Raw genomic sequence first — 13,858 nt, 5'->3', positions numbered from 1 at the left:
CGTGGCCGGTCCTAGCCGGATACACACCACATCCAGACATTGAAGAAATGTCTGCACCAGATCTTTTAGCACAGCTAAAACAACTAATTAAAATACACAGACAATTAGTCCAATATGTAATGCGGACTTCAACAGTCCAACCAGCTATTAAAATTCCACAGCTGACCCCTCATCAGGGGAACACAAATAAAATTACACCACAGAACATACAGTCCTGTCTAGGTAAAGTACCCACAAAACGGGAACAAATTCCATTCTGGTTAGCACAAAAAATCACTCAAATAGAGGTGGTATTTCCGGATACCACCCCGGTTGAGAAACACAGGATTCTGACTATCTGTCTTCCAATGGGAATCGCACCACATGTGGAGGACTGTGACACTTGGGGTACAGTCTTTGCTTTCGTTTATACAAAAACACATGGTGTCCCATCCATGTCAGTAATACCAGATGTGCTGAAACAAATTCAAGATGAATACGGTCCAGAACCGGCCCTAACTCTGGGTATGAAATTACTAAAAGACTTCAAGCAGGTCTCGGCAATATTACTAGCCAATATAAAGGGAGAAGCAGCAAATGTGGCGATCCGCCAGAGGTTGAAAGAGACAGATATAGCAGACAACCATTTGAAATTGCCAGAATCATAGAAAAATCCTATGAAGAACTAGGAAGAGATAGTTTGGGTGGAATACCTGTGAAACCCCAACTAATTGAAAATCCTGAAAAGGTATTTATTAAAAAATAATCTAAACACTCAAAAAAAGAGCTGGGATGGAAATAAACAATCCACTCCTAAAGAAAAAAGATTCCAAACCAGAGGAAGGTCTCCTCGGCAGAGAGAAAGATCTCCGGACCAAGGACGCAAGTCTCCCCAAAGGGAGCCCTCTGTGAAAAAATACAACCTTAGAAATAGGGATAATATAAAGAAACCTGATAGATATCAAGATATTGATACACATCCCTCTCAATCTTTTCAGACTTCCTCGCAGAAATCGGAAAGAAGAGGACGATCAGAACACAGGGAAGAGCACATCAAGTCCAAAGACAAAGAACCTGCTCATCAAAATAAAAAATTACAATTTCCAAAGAAGAAGGAAGCCAGTATCAAAGTAATCAAACATGCCGAGGATACTGAGGACACAGCTGAAAAACGGAGAGTGGGCTCAGACAATGCTAGACAGCGCAGCAGAAGTGAGCATAGCTCGCAAGATCCTGATGAATCATCTGGAGACAGTGGACACGAATGAATACATTCAGGTGGAAACTGCAGATACCAGAGTTAGCAAACCTCATAAAATATATGAAATAACATTGCGTATAGAGGGGGATAACACTAGGAAAATAAGGGGTCTATTTTGGGATAATCTCTCCAAGGGTTATGACATCCTTCTAGCTGAAAAAGACTGGCCACCAGAGTTCGTCAGGGAGTGCCCTCATGGCGAAGAAATAATTATGCCTGCCTTCTCAAATCATATTCCAATACATAAAAAATATACAGTTGCAAGAAAGTGGGCAGTAGCCCAAGCTCCTGCATTATATAAAAACCATGTGGGATGGGATGAGGACTCTCCTCCTCACAAAATCCAGTTCAAATCACAACCTACTGCACAGAGGCAGTACCCAATTAAGCAAGAAGCTAAAAAACAGGTAATAGAGATCCTAGATCAACTTGAATACCAGGGGGTGATTGAAACTTGCACCTCACAAATGAACAATCCTTTGTTTCCTGTCTCCAAACCAGATGATTCGTATCGTCTTGTTTTGGACTACAGACACTTGAACTCATGTTGCAAAACTTTTTCAGTGCAAAACTCACACAGTGCAGCACTAATGAATAACATAGTGCGCAAAAAATATAAAACAACATTAGACCTCTCTAACGGATTCTTTTGTCAAAATATAGCACCAGAAAACAGATATTTGACCGCGTTTTTAATAAATGGCGCACAAAAAAATTTCTGTCGTTTACCACAGGGGTTCAAGAACAGCCCAGGATTATTCTCAGCGAGAGTAACGGAGTTACTACAAAAATATGATGATGAGGCATTATCTTATGTCGATGACATCTATCTAACAGATGATGACTTAGATACTCAGTGAAAAGAGTGAACACCATAATACTTGGGTTCGCAGCAGAGGGTTACAAATTCAACTTTAAAAAGTCAAGAATTGCCCATCTAACTGTCCTGTTTTTAGGATATGAACTATCAAGTGAAGGCAAAAGCCTGGCTGACAATTTCCTAGAGAAATGTGCTGTAATCCAAGCACCAAGAACACTAAAAAACGTACAATCAATTCTAGGTTTCCTAAATTTCGGAAGAACATACATTATAAATTATGCAGAGAGGGTCAAACCCCTCTATGATCTAATAAAACCAGATTTTAAAAGAATCAACTGGACCCAAAAACACACAAATTTTGAGATCTTTACAAACAGACATGTTAGTTAAAACAAAACTACAAACACGCGACAACACACGCAACCTTGTGATTCGAGTAATCCCAGGAAGATGCGGATTCACATACCTGACCTCTGAGGGAGAAACGGTACCAATAGCATACAAATCACACTTGTACACAGAAGCTGAAAAGAAGTTCAGCATTAAGGAAAACATTGTTCATGCGGTTCAAACAGCTGTAGCAAAAGAAAAATACCAAGCTGACGGTAGACTTATTACAGTCAGAACAGCAGAATCAGCTTTTGAGGCATTAACAACCCCATGTAATTTACCAACAACGGCATTGAATCCAGAATGGATACAATGGGTAAATTCTATTGCTACAGACAAAGTGAAATACTATTTTGATCCAGAAATGAAAAAATTAAAACATCTAGAATATGAGAGAAAATACCCTCTGCCAATCGACATTCTGCCCTTACGACAGTACGCCTGTGTAATCTATACAGACAGCCATGCTCAACCCTCAGTATGGGGGGAGCAAGCATACAACGCCACATGCGAGGTTGTAAAAGACGTGTGGCGCGGAGGTAAACTGAGACCTCTATTTACAAAAACACACTCAGTAGAAAATAACTCAGAACAACAAACTGAAATAATAGCGTTAAAAATGGCGCTAGATAATGCCGATCGCGAATTCCCGACACTTATAGTGTGCGATTCGTATTACTGCGTCAAATCATACAATAACGATTTACAGAAATGGATTCAAAACGGTTACAAAGATGACACGGGTGCCACAATAAAGCAAAAAACACTTTGGGAACAAGTAGTTCTTTTACAGAAAGAACTACCAAAAACTCACGTGATACATTCACTGAGTCATCAACGTGATGGCGTTCACGTTGCAGGGAATTCATTGGCTGAGACAGCCACAGCGGTAGCAACTAAATCGGCTTCCGTAGCTACAAAAAAGCGTTCAGTAAAATACATTGATGGTGAAACAGTGCTGGCAGTAAAAACATCATCAAAAGGCGCCTGCTCAGCACTACCGATCAACTATCCACTCAATTATAGATACATAATCGATGCAAACTCCGTCCCTTTTGCTCGAATCCCTGGAGTGGGGGATAGAGTAATTCCAAACACGGACAAGAGAGTCTTGTTAATAGCAGACGCACATATGGGTGAAGGTCTAAGACACCTCAAACTTAAAGATTTTCTAGAAGAATTAAAATCAACATACTGGTGGCCAGGAATGAGCCTGGATCATCACCTATTTGCAAGAAACTGTCCAGACTGCAACAGAGATCGCAGTGGTGACCGAGACGGTGTACTGCCATGGCGTTTTTCCCAATAAGGATTAGGCTAACAACATAAACTCACCCAGTATGAATAATGCGTCGTATTAACATGTAGAGACTATTTTCACTTATAATGTAGACCCCAACTTTCAGCTGACGTCTGAACTGTTATAAAAGATTTGCGAGTCTATAATGGCATATACGCTAGAAGCATGTTACGTTCTGACCAAAATCTTTCCTTCAGCTCTAAAAAGCTTATGGGGGGTGCCTGGCCAGAATGAACATTGCATTGCTGGACTCTTCTCACTTCCTTCCTGAGGGAAACGGGATGGTGTAAAGAAAAAACCAAGGCATATAGCAATCGGTAACAGCAAAGGTATTAGGTTCGGGAGCTGGGTGGGTCAAACATTTAATAAGTGTCCAACGTAGTCTTAATAATCTGCCAAGAAATTCTCTGAGAGGTCTCCGTCCGTACGAACTATTGTTTGGGACTAGAATGTTAATCCAGGACCTTGATAGTCAGACTTCAGTGGTTAAAGAAAAATGCTTTGATATCAAAGATCGTTTGGCTATTTTGCAGGACTTAAATGAAACAAGAAAAGACCTGAGCAACATAAAATTGAAACAGCCAACAACCACTGAAGAGAAACTACCTGTCCCAGCAAGGCCTGTCTGGATTCCAAAGATCGGGGATCTGGTCAGAGAGAAGATCGCGGTAAAGAAGGAATTTGGGCCTTCTTACAGAAAAGCAGTTCCTGTCTTGTCTGTCAATGGGCCAAGATCAGTAGTACTACCGCCCCTTGCTGGTAAAAAGGAGAACCGAGTTGTATCCATCGACCTGGTTAAACCACAATCATGTGGCCGATAACAAGTAGTAGGCCAAGTGGACTCCCAAGAAGTAGCAGAACACCAACGTTTGCTACATCCACAGAGGTTCAAACTGAAAGACTAATCCCATTTGAAAAATCTACAGTGAATCAACAAGGATTATGCAACAAAGCGATGGAACTTGAACCTCTTAAAACCCAAATCAAAACTTTTCATCAAGAAATTCCATTCTACAATGATGTAACCACAGACTATGCTAATGAAACAAAACAAATTCTAAATGCAAAAAGTAATCCAGAAGCAATTGAAACAATTGACAGAACAGCATCCGGCTACTTCATCAACTTCGATGATTTTGTCTGAAGATCTGAGTGAACCTGACGATCATCCAACTAAAAAAACTTTTAAAGACAAAGCAAAGGAACTTTTTCATCAACTAAAAGAAACCTTTCTGATTTCTCCATGGATTGAAATTTGGGTGGCACTAGGTGCATTTGTCCTCATACTTTGGCTCATCATGGTATTATTCTTGGGACATTTCATTGAGGGAAAATATGCTACAATGGACACAGCAAGCCAGAATATCAACTTGGTCCTTAAACCACACACCTCTTCACACGTCGCGAAAAGAGAACTTTCTTCAGTAAACTTCACAGCCAATTCTATACCCGGCGGGGTAGCATGGGACAAAACTGAATATGAAATATATGGTCCGGTTGAACTCCTGAAGTATCCACACCAATTTAAAATTTCATTGAGTGACTTTGTAAAACCAAGCACATTTGCTGATGATTGGGACTTTGAAAGTATTAATGATATGATGTCTGATCTAGTGATGTCAGCTAAATTTACAGAACATGATTATTTACAAGGTTCATCTAATTACGATCAAATGTTTTGCTATAACCATTATGGTAACCATTATCTGCATAAATCTACTCAGCCTAGAAATGTTTTAAATTATAACCAATGGGAACATTGTGCAAATCCACCAAAAGGTAGTTCGAAAACATTTTATGATAAATATTCATACTTTTCAGGGTTTAACACAAGTAATGCAGAAACATTCTATTTCAAATTGTTAAATAAGACAGGAGTGAAAAGCATGCTTACAAACACAAAATTGATATATTCGGACTCATTTTTTGAAAAAATGAATACATTTGGTTTTGACTTCTGGAATGATAACATTGAAACGAAAACGATCTGGGGCACAAAAGATTGGCAAGTGCGAGGTATAGAATCATTATTTAGAGCCTGCATGATCCCAGAACAAATTATATTTTTGAATGACACTATTCAACAGACTACCTGTCTTGGCCTAGCCAAAATCAAAGACTTAAACAAACCGTCTATTCCAAAGCCAATAACTAAAAGTAATAGCACTATGGAAGTTGAGATAGACGTAAATCATATTTTACACCAAAACAGAACACATCCTGATTGGAAACAATGGTTGATCTGGCCCACAGACACAAATAACTGTCAAGACAGATTCCTGAACAAAATACAGGGGTTCACATTGACCAGGCCAGACCCAAGATACTCCCAGAGACAACATCCAGGGATTGTAACTACTTACAGTGTGGGAAAGCTCTGCCTTCAATGGCTACATACATCCACACTGGCAGAAATTAAGCAACACTTAACTTTACTTAAAGAAGGTGCTGACTTGCGTGATTTCATTATGGGACCACGCAAACAGCGTCAAAAACTTTTCATAGCGGCCTCTATATATGCAGCTTATAACGAAGCTTGGAAAGAAACTCAAATTGAGACAGCAGAAAAAATACGGGAAATTGACCGTGTTAATTTGGAAAAATCACTTTCTGTTGTAGACAATGGGTTAATGACTCTGTCTTCCAGAATATATTCACTGGACAGTATTGTGTCTTCAGCAATCGATATAATAGAGCAGGACTTACTGATGTTACAACACGGTCAGTCTCAATTACGTTCTATTGTACAGCTTGGCTGGACGTTACAAAATCTGCGTTCAGGCTATGTGCCTTGGCGTTTAATCAACACAACGTCACTATTTAATATCTTTAACCTTACTGATAAACAAATCAGTTTGGCACAGAAGGGTGCTGACTATACATTTCTGAGCATTGAAAAACTTGAGAGATTACCATTGACAATGTCAGAACGACCTGTCATTGAATGGATAATACATGGGATAATAAATATTCCGATTACGACTTTCCAGTTTCAATACTGCCAAAAATATATACAGGCAGGCCAGTATGAAAGGTTGGGTAAAGGATACATTAAGTCAACATGGAACTTGCCCTATACACACACATGTGTCAGTAACAAAGGACAGAGTGTATTTCTTAGTGGCAATAATTGTGCAAAATCACTAAGTGGTATACTTCTGTGTCAGGGTATTAATTTGCATGGGGCCTGTGAAGGGACTTCAAATAACCTTTCATATCACCAGCTAGGCACACCTGCAACACAAATAGAACCATTCTTTAGAAGACTCTCGAACGGGAGTTACATTCTTATTGTAGATCACACGTGTTGTGGCTTAATGCCCGGAAAACCTTATCTCGTAAGCGTGACTACCAGTGTCATGTGCTGTGAAAGAGTATTGTTCCCGAATGATGCTCCAGACAGGGAGGCAAGGTTATGGCCCAGTTTAAATATCTCTTCTATTCGAATTGATACTTTAAGCAGAATGAAGACTGTGCTCCTACAGACGCCAGTTGACGTCATCAAAAGAAACGTATGATCTAAAAGTTGCAAGGACAACGGCAGAGATTCATTCGCTGTTATCAACAAATAGCCCCCTACACTTCGCAGAAATGCTAAACGAAATCTTAAATATTTCTGATACAAGTGGTATCACTTGTATAAAACCCATTCCCTCCACCCACAACATGACCACCCCACTCCCCAAACAAATCTCGCCAACCAAAGTCCAAATGTCCAACAAAACGTCCAGAGAAACAGTCCCAACTCCATACCCAATTCCCAGTCTCTCTACCCACAAATCCCTCCCACCAAAACAAATATTTAAAAAAGTGCTAAAGAAGAGGCTACTACATTTAGATCAGAAGCTTCTTGAGGTGCCCCTCAATGCATTCAGTTTGACTTTCTAGATGCTTCAACCTCTGCAGGACACAGCGCTGTAAAAGGCAGTCTGAGTATGAGGGGGGGCAATGGTGTGACAGGCTGCTGCTGCTGGTGTTCTTGAGGGGAGACTGGAGGTACTGGCGGTTTTCTGAGGCCCAGGACAGCGGAAGCTGCCTCCTCCGTCATCTCTTCCTCCTGCAGGACCACCAGCTGCTGAAATATAGCCTCCAGCCTCTGCTGCAGCACCGGGCTACAATCTCCTGCCTAACAGGTGGTCAACCAGTTGGCATAGCGATATCAGTAAAGAAAAAAGACACTTTGTAAATGATGCTCTGTGCAAAGCACTTGTTTAACATTATATAGTGGCACAGTATATGTATATACAGGTATATGCACCTAGTGTCATTGTTTTGTTTATTGTTTCATGTTCAATGTGTCTATGTGTAAACATTTATTGAGGATTGAGTACGCATGATTGACTAAACTAATCTTTATTAGGACCATTGAATTGTCCTTTCCACAATTGTATTTAAGTATTGAAACATTTTTTGGAACAAACTCCCTTGGAGGTACTCCTTATCCTTTCATATCTTTACCCAAGCCCCCAAGGGTACATTGGGTTGCTCACTGTGTGAAGCACATAGAAGAGGACATTAAGAACTCAACCCCTACTGTATCTGCTACAGAGGGGGGGTTCATGACACCCTTGCAGTGAGTATAAATGTAATTATCAATAAGCAAGCAATGTGGCTTACCACTGTGCCTCCCTGCCGCTGCAGGGGCTCCCACTTTGACTGCCACAACGTCTGCACCACTGGTGCTGGCCCCGGCATTAGGGAATCCACCCATGACCATGGCTACCCTCTAGTTTTACTGTTTGAGCATGAGCGAGAAAAAGAAAGCCTTAGATATGCATAGAATAGTTTACCCTTATCATTCAATTTGCACTGTAGAGTGCATGTCTTAAATTTGGTTGTTATAAGTGTTATGGTACCAGTCAACAAGATATGCAAGGGGAGAGGGAAAGCTTACTGACAAAGCAGAAGAAAGAAAGCTACAGACAGACTAACACAGACAGGAGAAAGTCAACTACAAAAACCTGAAATATAGGAAACAACTAGGATAATGCAGGAATAGCAATAATTTAACATACATTAGATAGAACGAGGAGGAGTTGGAAAAAGTTAGGAGATAGGCACAGAAAAAAGGAAACATTATTCTAAATTTGGGGCTGTAAAAGTTAGGGAAATTATAATAATGTTAACAGGAGGACTTTCTGGGGTCAGCAGATCTGTTGGCATCGGACACAACACTGGTGGTTGTTGTGGTGGAACTTCCCCCCCCCTTGCGGCACTGATGTTAGCACGCCTCAATGCTGCTAACCCTCTTTTTGCCCCTGAATGCTGATGTAAGAAATAAAGAAGATAAAATACAAAAGATAAGTGGTACAGTTAGTAATTTCCCCCAAAACATTTTGACAAGCAAATGCAGAAACATTGTACTTATCTAAATCAGATCACCTATCGGCAGCAATACTGGTGATGGTGGAGGAACCCGCCGAAGCACTGGTGTTGGCACCTCCAACTCCATGACCTGCCTCCACTATCTTAGTGACAGGACAGAGGAGTCTGCATGACTTCTTAAATATTCAGCCCAAGTGAGTGTCAATGAGTACGATTAGGTAGAGCTGAGCACTTGGCTGGATCACATAATATTTGTAGCATAAACGTAACTTACCCATGAGTGTGAGCAGCATGCTATTTGGAAAAAACTTATTAGTATAGAAAAAACATTACAAATAAAGATTTACTCACCGAGCCCTGCAACCCTGACGCCCCGTAGATAGCACAGGTCCAGCTTCCTGTCCAGGATATCAGCCCAGTGGTACCTCAAATGCATTGGGTACATTAGACCCTGGAGCTCTGGCACACACATGAGTGCATCCTCTCCCACAGTAGCTGACGCTACAGCAGGCTGTACCCGCTGTCAGGCGATGATGAGGGGTTGTACCCCGAAACTTGTCCAACGATGCTTGTTTACATTCTAGGGTGTACTTGGCAGTTCGGGCTGGACTGTTCCCATGAGGAGCAGGGTCAAGACTGATTTGCATATGGCTGGGTCCAAACTGGAGTGGCATGGTGAGCAAAAATCGATGGATTCAACCCAGATCCTTATTACTGGGGGTGAATGTTTGCATTGTTCAGCATTCCATTCATCCATTTGTTCTTTTTGCCTTTGCTGCCAGCATGGAGGGGAGGTGGTTCTGCATACAAAAATCAAGTGCAGCCACCTCCACTTCTGAGAAAAAGCCACAGGCTGCACTCTTTGCAGAGCTGATGACTGCAAGGTGTGCGGCTAGCAGACGCACTGGCGCCTCCCCTCCCTCTCTCCCCCTGCTCAGCCATGGTGCTGGGTGGTCAAAAAAAAAAAAAGAAAGGAAACTGAACTAAATGTACAAAAAGTCACAAGAAACAATAACAAACATGCAAAATAAACAAATGCAAAAACACACACACTGATATAATAAAGGAAAATGAGGGGAAGATGAGTCAGACGGGGGAGGTGTGAAAATATTAAGGGTGGATGAAACAGCACCATGCACAGAACAGAAAACAAAAGTACTTAGAGGTATGAGGGAACCATTGGTTGTGGCTGGGCCGCCCTGAGATGGGAACCAGCAGGCAATCATGGAGACTTGTGGGGAGGGATTTGGGACTCTTAAACTTCCCACCATTGGGAAAAGCTCTAGCAGAACTTCCCCCACCAGAGAAGGTTTTTTATTTTTCCCTTATTAGAGGGAACTCTTTTTTTGTTTGCTTTTTATTATGTAAGAAGTGTTTGGTTTCTTCCATCTGCATAGCAACACAGAATTTTATCTTGCATGTCGATGTGCCATGGATGATTTCTTTCTCAAACATGCCATTCGCCTCAAGGCTCTGCTGCACAGAGGCATTGTGATAAAACCGTGAAATGTTGAGAATGTATTCATTGCTCCAGAGTCAAAAGCCTCCCCGCTCTCTCATTTCTTTTTCCCTGACAGGCCCTCCCATGACCTGCACAAAGTAATGCTCATTGCTCACCGTTGTACACTACTGCCCCTGGCACAACAGTAATGATTCTTGAAGTTTGGACACCCATGGGAATGATAACAATTGCTCACCTATGGTAATACGCTGGCCAAAAACAAAGATGGTATTTCTTGGAAATTTGTGGGTGTCCAAGCATTATGTCCACATTGGCTAACATTCTGGCCTTGTCAGAATAGTGGTTATTCTTGGTAACATATGGCACATTTATGTTGTGTTGCCTACACCTGGTAAACTAGTGGCTTTGGCATAATGAGGTTAACTCCTGGCATATGATAGACATCCATAGTATGATGGTGCTCATTCCTGGAATAATACTGGTCCTGATAGAATGGTGATCATTCGTGAAATCTATTGCATTTGTAAATAATTTTTTTATATACAACCTAGACGAATTCTTCTTGTATCATCTGTCAAGTTAGATGAATGATGATAATAGGGAAAATAATAGAAGAGAGTTACCTCATCCCCCCAGAGAATCTACATATTATCAAAAAAGAGAGGCAAAACCCTTAATTGAGTCTCTCGTATTGAGAGGACAGAACTCGTGTTTTTTTAATTCTAATCAAACAGGCTTTCTGAGTAGCTCAATACGAGAGACTTGATTAAGGAGCTTGATTCTCTTTCATAACAGAATGAGGGACTAGGTCACATTCATTGTACTTTGAATCTTCCTTTTATCCATGCTCCTGAGATACTACTTGGGGAATGCCACTGCTTAGAGTTAATTACAATATGATCTTTTCAGTTGCAAAAGATTGTCAATCTTTAAAACATGCCTTTCATGTAACACCTTGACTCACCCATAAGAAAACATGTCTGAATAAAATATATTTCTCTGTTACAAATGAGTTCCTGACAACCAACATGTGTATTGTAAGACCTGTCAGCCTTAGTATGGCCTTTCCCCAAACTTTTTGTCCCTTTAAACAAGGCATTGTAGCCTGTGCATGAAGTTTTAACTGCCATTTCGACCTGGCAAAATAAACCTTTTGCCAATCCCTTACTTTCCTTTTTTAATACTTACAAGTCACCCATAGGGTTATGTTATGTTATGTTAAAATTTGGTAGAGCGCAAACAACTGCCCCAGCAAAGGGGCGTCCCGGCGCTGGTGAACCACATAACATCCAAGAGGACAGAGACTAGGCGAGGACCTAAAGGGGTAAAAATAGGTGGGTTTTCACGGATCTCCGGAAGGCATACAGATTTTCCAGTGAGCGGATGCTAAGAGGCAGGTCGTTCCAAAGTGTGGCTCCTAGCACTCTGAAGGAGCGTCCGCCAGTGCGAGCCAACTTTGTGAAAGGGATTGTCAGAAGTTGTTGCCCTAGCGAGCGCAAATTGCGCTGTGGCACATAAGGTGTAAGGAGAGGCCGGAGGATTTCTGGGCACCCAGTCTTAAGGGTTTTAAAGACCATGACGAGTGCTTTAAACTTAATTCGGGACTCAATAGGCAACCAATGCAGGTTTCGGATTGTGGCTTTGGCCGAGCATCTGCGGGGAAGTCCGACCAGGGTTCTTGCCGCGGTGTTCTGGACGCGCTGCAGACGCGCTATTTCTGCTTTATTAGCGCCTAAAAGTAAGACGTTCGCGTAGTCTAAGCGGGACAGAATTGTAGCTTGGATGATCGTTTGGCGGACCTTGGGATCGAAAAATCCAAGTACGGGCTTGAGGCTCCTCATCAGGCCTACACAGGTGGCCGCTACTCTTTTTGTGTGGGTCTGAAAGTTGAGTGATGAGTCCATCCACACACCCAAGTTTTTGACCAAGGATTTGGGGGGTGGGACGGTGCCCAGTGACGATGGCCACCAGTGTTGGTTCCAGTGGCTAGTGTTCTTACCGAGGAGCAGCACCTCCGTCTTGCCTGCGTTCAGCTGTAGGCAGTTGTCTGTCATCCATTGGGCTACCGCTGCCAACCCATCCCTGAACCTAGCTGCAGAGGTGGAGGGACCCTCGGTAAGAGTGATAACCAGCTGGGTGTCATCAGCGTATGACACCAGCGAGAGGTCCCATTCTCTGGCTACAGCCGCAAGAGGTTGTACGTATAGGTTGAAGAGGGATGGGCTGAGTGCAGAGCCTTGAGGGACTCCCTGTCCGATGGTGTGGGACTGGGAGAGGAATGGAGGGGCCGAGACCCTGAAAGACCTATCCTCCAGAGGAGCGGAACCATTCTAGAGCACGGTCAGCGATACCAGCAGTAGCCAGACGATTCAGTAGGATGTTATGGGATACCGTGTCAAAGGCCGCGCTGAGATCTAATAGGATCAGCGCAGCACTTTGGCCGGCATCAAGGATCGTCCGGAGATTTTCTGACGTGGCTAGGAGGGCAGACTCGGTGCTGTGGCCCGGCCTGAACCCGTTTTGAGAAGGATCTAAGGTGTTGTTTAGATCCATATGTTTGGACAGGGCGATGTTTACATGGGCTTCTGCGATTTTGGATATCCAAGGGAGCAATGAAATGGGTCTGAAATTCTCCAGTTTAGAGGGGTCGAGAGTCGTTTTTTTAATGATGGGAGAGACCCATGCTTGCTTCCAGGCAGACGGGACCGTGGCCGAGGAAAAGGATAGGTTCAGTATAAACGCTAGGGAGGGAAGTAGGAATTCCAGAGATTCCATGAAGTGGGCCAGTCTCATGGGGTCAGCAGGGGAACCAGATTTGACTTTCTTGCAGAGTACCTTCAGGTCTTCCTGGGAGATTTCAGGTATATGCTCCAGCTTGGTGCCGTTATTGGTGGGTAGGGGGGAGTAGAGAGAAGCGGCCAAATGGTGCGGGAAGGATTTATATATGTTTTGAACTTTGTCAACAAAGAAGGATGAGAGGTCCTCACATTGTTGGCCCCAAACATCCCATAGGGTAGGGTGTAATGTATTTAAAAAGTAGAACATGTCCTGATATTGAAAAACTCTCACTTCTCATGAGGATATAATCAACACCTGCAATGACAGACTGCCAGAACTGCACCTCCCACACAGTTCCTTTCAGTTAAATTCCGATGCACTACATCCAAGGTTGACAGCACTGCTGAACAGAGATACACAAACATAAGCCACAGGATGATACACCCATAACAGAGTCCAAGGTTCCTTTTTGTATGTTAAATATTTTCTTTATTGAGAATATCACGGGCATATTTATAAAGAGTTTTGCGATTCTCAAATTGC

Source organism: Lissotriton helveticus, chromosome 2_2, assembly GCF_964261635.1.
Source record: "Lissotriton helveticus chromosome 2_2, aLisHel1.1, whole genome shotgun sequence".
NCBI lineage: Eukaryota > Metazoa > Chordata > Amphibia > Caudata > Salamandridae > Lissotriton > Lissotriton helveticus.
The sequence above is the reverse complement of the archived record's forward strand: the minus strand, read 5'-3'. Positions refer to the sequence as shown.